The sequence below is a fragment of the Oncorhynchus masou genome, chromosome 5 (genome assembly GCF_036934945.1).
Source record: "Oncorhynchus masou masou isolate Uvic2021 chromosome 5, UVic_Omas_1.1, whole genome shotgun sequence".
NCBI classification, from domain to species: domain Eukaryota; kingdom Metazoa; phylum Chordata; class Actinopteri; order Salmoniformes; family Salmonidae; genus Oncorhynchus; species Oncorhynchus masou.
Genome location: NC_088216.1, coordinates 84,558,016 through 84,567,426, shown reverse-complemented (window position 1 = coordinate 84,567,426; position 9,411 = coordinate 84,558,016). Strand labels below are relative to the sequence as shown.

The 9,411-nt window shown below is 48.0% G+C and overlaps 1 long non-coding RNA gene across 1 annotated transcript; it reads right to left on the bottom strand.

The window, feature by feature from the left end:
• Positions 1-7,412: 7,412 nt before the first annotated feature.
• Positions 7,413-9,361, bottom strand: LOC135540407 (uncharacterized). The gene is made up of 3 exons (XR_010455746.1): positions 9,336-9,361; positions 7,636-7,738; positions 7,413-7,435 (listed from the first exon to the last, which is right to left on the bottom strand). It is a non-coding gene; the product is annotated as an uncharacterized LOC135540407 (long non-coding RNA).
• Positions 9,362-9,411: the final 50 nt, after the last annotated feature.

The following is a 9,411-nucleotide window of genomic DNA, read 5'->3' as shown; positions in this document are numbered from 1 at the left end:
TAGGGGCCAGGGTCTAGGAGTAGGGCCAGGGTCTAGGAGTAGGGGCCAGGGTTCTAGGATTAGGGGTCTAGGAGTAGGGGCCAGGGTCTAGGAGTAGGGGTTTAGGAGTAGGGGCCAGGGTTCTAGGATTAGGGGCCACGGTCTAGGAGTAGGGGTCTAGGAGTAGGGGCCAGGGTTCTAGGAGTAGGGGTCTAGGAGTAGGGGCCAGGGTTATAGAGTTAGGGGTCTAGGAGTAGGGGCCAGGGTCTAGGAGTAGTGGTCTAGGGGTAGGGGCCAGGATTCTAGGGTTAGGGGTCTAGGAGTAAAGGCCAGGGTCTAGGAGTAGGGGCCAGAGTCTAGGAGTAGGGGTCTAGTGTTAGGGGTCTAGGAGTAGGGGCCAGGGTCTAGGAGTAGGGGTCTAGGAGTAGGGGCCAGGGTCTAGGAGTAGGGGTCTAGGAGTAGGGGCCAGGGTCTAGGAGTAGGGGTCTAGGAGTAGGGGCCAGGGTCTAGGAGTAGGGGTCTAGGAGTAGGGGCCAGGGTCTAGGAGTAGGGGTCCAGGGAGTAGGGGCCAGGGTCTAGGAGTAGGGTCTAGGAGTAGGGGCCAGGGTCTAGGAGTAGGGATCTAGAGAGTAGGATTAGGGCCAGGGTCTAGGAGTAGGGGTCTAGGAGTAGGGGCCAGGGTTCTAGGATTAGGGGTCTAGGAGTAGGGGCCAGGGTCTAGGAGTAGGGGTCTAGGAGTAGGGGCCAGGGTTCTAGGATTAGGGGCCAGGGTCTAGGAGTAGGGGCCAGGGTCTAGGAGTAGGGGTCTAGGAGTAAGGGCCAGGGTTCTAGAGTTAGGGGTCTAGGAGTAGGGGCCAGGGTCTAGGAGTAGGGGCCAGAGTCTAGGAGTAGGGGTCTAGTGTTAGGGGTCTAGGAGTAGGGGCCAGGGTCTAGGAGTAGGGGTCTAGGGGTAGGGGCCAGGAGTAGGGGTCTAGGAGTAGGGGCCAGGATTCTAGGATTAGGGGTCTAGGAGTAGGGGCCAGGGTCTAGGAGTAGGGGCCAGAGTCTAGGAGTAGGGGTCTCGTGTTAGGGGTCTAGGAGTAGGGGCCAGGGTCTAGGAGTAGGGGCCAGGGTTCTAGGGTGAGGGGTCTAGGAGTAGGGGGCAGGGTCTAGGGTGAGGGGTCTAGGAGTAGGGGCCAGGGTTCTAGGGTGAGGAGTCTAGGAGTAGGGGGCAGGGTTCTAGGGTTAGGGTCTAGGAGTAGGGGCCAGGGTCTAGGAGTAGGGGTCTAGGAGTAGGGGCCAGGGTTCTAGGATTAGGGGCCAGGGTCTAGGAGTAGGGGCCAGGGTCTAGGAGTAGGGGTCTAGGAGTAGGGGCCAGGGATCTAGAGTTAGGGGTCTAGGAGTAGGGGCCAGGGTCTAGGAGTAGGGGTCTAGGGGTAGGGGCCAGGGTCTAGGAGTAGGGGTCTAGGAGTAGGGGCCAGGATTCTAGGATTAGGGGTCTAGGAGTAGGGGCCAGGGTCTAGGAGTAGGGGCCAGAGTCTAGGGAGTAGGGTCTAGAGTTAGGGGTCTAGGAGTAGGGGCCAGGGTCTAGGAGTAGGGGCCAGGGTTCTAGGGTGAGGGGTCTAGGAGTAGGGGGCAGGGTCTAGGGTGAGGGGTCTAGGAGTAGGGGCCAGGGTTCTAGGGTGAGGAGTCTAGGAGTAGGGGGCAGGGTTCTAGGGTTAGGGGTCTAGGAGTAGGGGCCAGGGTCTAGGTTTAGGGGTCTAGGAGTAGGGGCCAGGGTTCTAGGGTGAGGAGTCTAGGAGTAAGGGGCAGGGTTCTAGGTTTAGGGGTCTCGGGATAGGGGCCAGAGTCTAGGGTTAGGGGTCTAGGAGAACGAGCCAGAGTCAGGTTTAGGGGTCTAGGAGAAGGAACTAGAGTCTAGGGTTAGGGGTCTAGGAGTAGGGGCCAGAGTCTAGGCTTAGGGGTCTAGGAGTAGGGGCCAGAGTCTCGGCTTAGGGGTCTAGGAGTAGGGGCCAGAGTCTAGGGTTAGGGGTCTAGGAGTAGGGGCCAGTGTTTAGGGTTAGGGGTCTAGGAGTAGGGGCCGGAGTCTAGGGTTAGGGGTCTAGGGGTAGGGGCCAGAGTCTAGGGTGAGGTGTCTAGGGGTAGGGGCCAGGGTCTAGGGTTAGGGGCCAGAGTCTAGGGTTAGGGGTCTAGGAGTAGGGGCCAGGGTTTAGGAGTAGGGGCCAGGGTCTAGGTTTAGGGGTCTAGGAGTAGGGGCCAGTGTTTAGGGTTAGGGGTCTAGGAGTAGGGGCCGGAGTCTAGGGTTAGGGGTCTAGGGGTAGGGGCCAGGGTCTAGGCTTAGGGGTCTAGGAGTAGCGGCCAGTGTTTAGGGTTAGGGGTCTATGAGTAGGGGCCAGAGTCTAGGGTTAGGGGTCTATGAGTAGGGGCCAGAGTCTAGGGTTAGGGGCCAGAGTCTAGGGTGAGGGGTCTAGGAGTAGGGGCCAGAGTCTAGGGGTAGGGGTCTAGGAGTGGGGGCCAGGGTCTAGGTGTAGGGGCCAGAGTCTAGGGTGAGGGGTCTAGGAGTAGGGGCCAGAGTCTAGGGTTAGGGGTCTAGGAGTAGGGGCCAGGGTCTAGGGTTAGGGGCCAGAGTCTAGGGTGAGGGGTCTAGGAGTAGGGGCCAGAGTCTAGGGTGAGGGGTATAGGGGTAGGGGCCAGGGTCTAGGCTTAGGGGTCTAGGGGTAGGGGCCAGGGTCTAGGGTTAGGGGCCAGAGTCTAGGGTTAGGGGTCTAGGAGTAGGGGCCAGAGTCTAGGGTTAGGGGTCTAGGAGTAGGGGCCAGAGTCTAGGGGTAGGAGCCTCGGGATAGGGACCAGGGCCTAAGGGTATGGGAATAGGGGTAGGGCCAAGGGGGTAGGAGCTCGGGGCCAGGGTCTAGGGTTAGGGGTCTAGGGGTAGGGGTTAGGGGTCTAGGGTGAGGGGCCAGAGTCTAGGGTGAGGGGTCTATGGTTAGGGGCCAGAGTCTAGGGGTATGGGAATAGGGGTAGGGCCAAGGGGGTAGGAGCTCGCGTCTAGGGGTTATATGGATTGAGTACTGACCTCTATGAGCGGTCCATCGGACTGGATGATCTTGATGACCACCACCATAGGAATACAGATCATAGAAGCCAGGGCCAGTGTCCAGCCCACACCGATGGACCAGTCGGGTACTGCAGACCTTGTTGTACGTCAAAGGTTTATATTTGACCAAGGAGAAAATGAAGCAACCCTGGAGGCAGAGACAAACCGCAATGGAAATCAGAATCACCTTTATTCTCAAAATACATTATCATTTGTCTGTATATCCTGTTTATCATCTAAATATCCTGTTTATCATCTGTCTGTATTTCCTGTTTATCATCTGTCTGTATTTCCTGTTTATCATCTGTCTGTATTTCCTGTTTATCATATCTTCTCAATAAATCCATGTAATATAGTCTACACCATCACAATAAATCCATGTAATAGAGTCTACCAACACCATCACAATAAATCCATGTAATATAGTCTACACCATCACAATAAATCCATGTAATATAGTCTACACCATCACAATAAATCCATGTAATATAGTCTACACCATCACAATAAATCCATGTAATATAGTCTACACCATCTCAATAAATCCATGTAATATAGTCTACACCATCACAATAAATCCATGTAATATAGTCTACACCATCACAATAAATCCATGTAATATAGTCTACACCATCACAATAAATCCATGTAATATAGTCTACACCATCACAATAAATCCATGTAATATAGCCTACACCTTCACAATAAATCCATGTAATATAGTCTACACCATCACAATAAATCCATGTAATATAGTCTACCTACACCATCACAATAAATCCATGTAATATAGCCTACACCTTCACAATAAATCCATGTAATATAGTCTACACCATCACAATAAATCCATGTAATATAGTCTACCTACACCATCACAATAAATCCATGTAATATAGCCTACACCATCACAATAAATCCATGTAATATAGTCTACACCACCACAATAAATCCATGTAATATAGCCTACACCATCACAATAAATCCATGTAATATAGTCTACACCATCACAATAAATCCATGTAATATAGTCTACCTACACCATCACAATAAATCCATGTAATATAGTCTACCTACACCATCAAAACAAATCCACGTAATATAGTCTACACCACCACAATAAATCCATGTAATATAGTCTACACCAACACAATAAATCCATGTAATATAGCCTACACATATCCAATAAATCCATGTAATATAGCCTACACCATCACAATAAATCCATGTAATATAGTCTACACCACCACAATAAATCCATGTAATATAGCCTACACCTTCACAATAAATCCATGTAATATAGTCTACACCATCACAATAAATCCATGTAATGTAACATGTAACACCTGTTGTATTCAGCATTTCACTATAAGGTCTACTACACCTGTTGTATTCAGCATTTCACTGTAAGGTCTACTACACCTGTTGTATTCAGCATTTCACTGTAAGGTCTACTACACCTGTTGTATTCAGCATTTCACTGTAAGGTCTACTACACCTGTTGTATTGAGCATTTCACTGTCAGGTCTACTACACCTGTTGTATTCAGCATTTCACTGTAAGGTCTACTACACCTGTTGTATTCAGCATTTCACTGTAAGGTCTACTACACCTGTTGTATTCAGCATTTCACTGTAAGGTCTACTGCACCCGTTGTATTCAGCATTTCACTGTAAGGTCTACTACACCTGTTGTATTCAGCATTTCACTGTAAGGTCTACTACACCTGTTGTATTCAGCATTTCACTGTAAGGTCTACTACACCTGTTGTATTCAGCATTTCACTGTAAGGTCTACTACACCTGTTGTATTCAGCATTTCACTGTAAGGTCTACTACACCTGTTGTATTCAGCATTTCACTGTAAGGTCTACTACACCTGTTGTATTCAGCATTTCACTGTAAGGTCTACTACACCTGTTGTATTCAGCATTTCACTGTAAGGTCTACTACACCTGTTGTATTCAGCATTTCACTGTAAGGTCTACTACACCTGTTGTATTCAGCATTTCACTGTAAGGTCTACTACACCTGTTGTATTCAGCATTTCACTGTAAGGTCTACTACACCTGTTGTATTCAGCATTTCACTGTAAGGTCTACTACACCTGTTGTATTCAGCATTTCACTGTAAGGTCTACACTACACCTGTTGTATTCAGCATTTCACTGTGAGGTCTACTACACCTGTTGTATTCAGCATTTCACTGTGAGGTCTACTACACCTGTTGTATTCAGCATTTCACTGTAAGGTCTACACTACACCTGTTGTATTCAGTATTTCACTGTAAGGTCTACTACACCTGTTGTATTCAGCATTTCACTGTGAGGTCTACTACACCTGTTGTATTCAGCATTTCACTGTGAGGTCTACTCCACCTGTTGTATTCAGCATTTCACTGTAAGGACCACTACACCTGTTGTATTCAGCATTTCACTGTAAGGTCTACTACACCTGTTGTATTCAGCATTTCACTGTGAGGTCTACTACACCTGTTGTATTCAGTATTTCACTGTGAGGTCTACTACACCTGTTGTATTCAGCATTTCACTGTAAGGTCTACTACAACTGTTGTATTCAGCATTCCACTGTAAGGTCTAATACACCTGTTGTATTCAGCATTTCACTGTAAGGTCTACTACACCTGTTGTATTCAGCATTTCACTGTAAGGTCTACTACACCTGTTGTATTCAGCATTTCACTGTAAGGTCTACTACACCTGTTGTATTCAGCATTTCACTGTAAAGTCTACTACACCTGTTGTATTCGGCATTTCACTGTAAGGTCTACTACACCTGTTGTAAAGTGGCTGTTCCACTGGATGTCAGAAGGTGAATTCACCAATTTGTAAGTCGCTCTGGATAAGAGCGTCTGCTAAATGACTTAAATGTAAATGTAATACAGGGTCAGTAGCTATATACAGGGACAATAGCTATATACAGGGACAGTAGCTATATACAGGGTCAGTAGTTATATACAGGGACAGTAGCTATACACAGGGACAGTAGCTATATACAGGGTCAGTAGCTATATACAGGGACAGTAGTTATATACAGGGACAGTTCCAGGGTCAGTAGCTATATACAGGGTCAGTAGCCATGGGGCGGCAGGTAGCCTAGTGGTTAGAGCGTTGGATCGAAAGGTTGCTAGATTGAATCCCCGAGCTGACAAGGTAAAAATCTGTTGTTCTACCCCTGAATAAGGCAGTTAACCCACTGTTCCTAGGCCAGTTAACCCACTGTTCCTAGACCAGTTAACCCACTGTTCCTAGACCAGTTAACCCACTGTTCCCCGGCCAGTTAACCCACTGTTCCCCGGCCAGTTAACCCACTGTTCCCAGACCAGTTAACCCACTGTTCCTAGACCAGTTAACCCACTGTTCCTAGACCAGTTAACCCACTGTTCCCAGACCAGTTAACCCACTGTTCCTAGACCAGTTAACCCACTGTTCCCAGACCAGTTAACCCACTGTTCCTAGACCAGTTAACCCACTGTTCCTAGACCAGTTAACCCACTGTTCCTAGACCAGTTAACCCACTGTTCCTAGACCAGTTAACCCACTGTTCCCGGGCCAGTTAACCCACTGTTCCTAGACCAGTTAACCCACTGTTCCTAGACCAGTTAACCCACTGTTCCTAGACCAGTTAACCCACTGTTCCTAGACCAGTCAACCCACTGTTCCTAGACCAGTTAACCCACTGTTCCTAGACCAGTTAACCCACTGTTCCTAGACCAGTTAACCCACTGTTCCTAGACCAGTTAACCCACTGTTCCTAGACCAGTTAACCCACTGTTCCTAGACCAGTTAACCCACTGTTCCTCGACCAGTTAACCCACTGTTCCTAGACCAGTTAACCCACTGTTCCTCGACCAGTTAACCCACTGTTCCTCGACCAGTTAACCCACTGTTCCTCGGCCAGTTAACCCACTGTTCCTCGACCAGTTAACCCACTGTTCCTCGACCAGTTAACCCACTGTTCCTCGACCAGTTAACCCACTGTTCCTCGACCAGTTAACCCACTGTTCCTCGGCCAGTTAACCCACTGTTCCTCGACCAGTTAACCCACTGTTCCTAGACCAGTTAACCCACTGTTCCTAGACCAGTTAACCCACTGTTCCTAGACCAGTTAACCCACTGTTCCTCGGCCGTCATTGAAGATAGGAATTTGTTCTTAACTGCCAAGTCAAATAAAGATAAATATAAAGGGGCAGTTCATGTTTTGACCAGTGCACATCATGTACAGTCGGGTACAGGACGTCAGTTTCAATTCACATAGACTCACCACACAAAGAAGAGGCAGTGTGATCACAGACCAGCTCCATTTCATCCAGGGATTTGGTCTGTAGCCAATCATATCTTCAATCGCATCATAGAAATTATCAACGCCTGACGGGAGGAGAACATAGTTAAATAGGGGGGCATTTAACCTTAACCTGAATTGCTTCTGTATGTTGCTCTGGTTAAGAACATCTGTTAACTGACTAACGTGTAAAATGATATATTTAACTGACATAGAGCCTGAGGACGTTGAATGTTCACAGTTTCTATACAGACACACGGGGCATTTTGTTTCAGAGTAGACGTACCATAAACCCAGGCAACAGCAATACATTCAAAGAATGCAACCCACAAAAGGCACACACCGCTGGCTGCATAGTAGTCAAAGAGCTGAAACACATACATGCCACCCTGTGGGAGAGAGAGACAGGCAGGATTTAGTGCTTGGCTCATGTTGGAATGTAGCATGCTAAGATAGATGTACAGTCAGAGACACAGTAGAAGTCAATATACTGTAGTGTAGGGCTGGAGAGGGTGTTGGCCCCTAAGACTAGTGGTGGGAGAATACACAGGTTTGCATTCCAAGTGACACTCTGTTTCCTACGTCAATTGTTTCCAACCGGTGTGCCATGAAACTTTTCCTAATCTTGATTATGTTCTTGATGACTCACTTTTAAACATGACCTGTGGAATGCACGGAATAGCCCAACGGAACCTTGAGCTGTCCAGTGTTCCAACGGAATAGCCCAACGGAACCTTGAGCCGCCCAGTGTTCCAACGGAATAGCCCAATGGAATCTTGAGCGGTTCAGTGTTCCAACGGAATAGCCCAACGGAACCTTGAGCCGTCCAGTGTTCCAACGGAATAGCCCAACGGAACCTTGAGCGGTTCAGTGTTCCAACGGAATAGCCCAACGGAACCTTGAGCCGTTCAGTGTTCCAACAGAATAGCCCAACAGAACCTTGAGCCATTCAGTGTTCCAACGGAATAGCCCAACGGAACCTTGAGCCGTCCAGTGTTCCAACAGAATAGCCCAAAAGAACCTTGAGCCGTCCAGTGTTCCAACAGAATAGCCCAACGGAACCTTGAGCCATCCAGTGTTCCAACAGAATAGCCCAACGGAACCTTGAGCCGTTCAGTGTTCCAACAGAATAGCCCAACGGAACCTTGAGCCGTCCAGTGTTCCAGCAGAATAGCCCAACAGAGCACTCTGTGAGAGGCAGCATGAGATTGTGATGTCATGGAAAAAACTTGGATGAAGCAGTAAGTCCCTGACTCCCTGGCTGTCTAGGGGGCCTGCCTGAGGGGAATCACATGCTTGTTTCTACATTGTGAGGCCGAGAGGCAGGGAGGTTTTTCAGAAAGAGTGAAGACAAAAGACAGCGATTTAAGTGTGTGAGCCAGAAGCGTCTCTAAATAGATCATACCATAGGCTACAGGGAAGCTCTTGATAGTACAGCAGCATATTTAGTGGTGCTATTATAAGGGACTGGCTGGCATGAGAAGAGAGGAAAAGAGGAAGTAGAACTGTTGTTTTGGGACTCTTGTTGCTGGGGGAATTCTGAGGTTTATTAACAATCCCCTTAATACTTTGTTCTATTCATTAGGGCAGTAGTGGTTCCTAAACTCGTACTCACTGGTTCTGACCTGAGTACCCCTGGGGACCCTTGTACCCCTGTTTGGGAAGCACTGCCTCCGGGTGTAGCTATTTACTGCACGACACATGTGGTGCTGTATATTGTATTGAAAGTTATGCCCTAATATGTCTATAGCCTGCATTGTTATGGAAGCTGATAATGGAGACAGCAGTAATAGCTGAGACCACAGTACCACATTAGGGCAAAGTAGACATAAATAACTTTAGTCAGATTGTTTTGTATTCATTAAGGGGGTGTAGGAAAGTAATTCACTAGACCTTCAGTAACACTACTACAATAATATGATATCAGTGTAAAAAGTGAAAGTACACTACTAGTAACCATGGTAAGTCTCAGAAGATAGTATTTACCCTAGTAACCATGGTAAGTCCCAGAATATAGTACTTACCCTAGTAACCATGGTAAGTCCCAGAAGATAGTATTTAC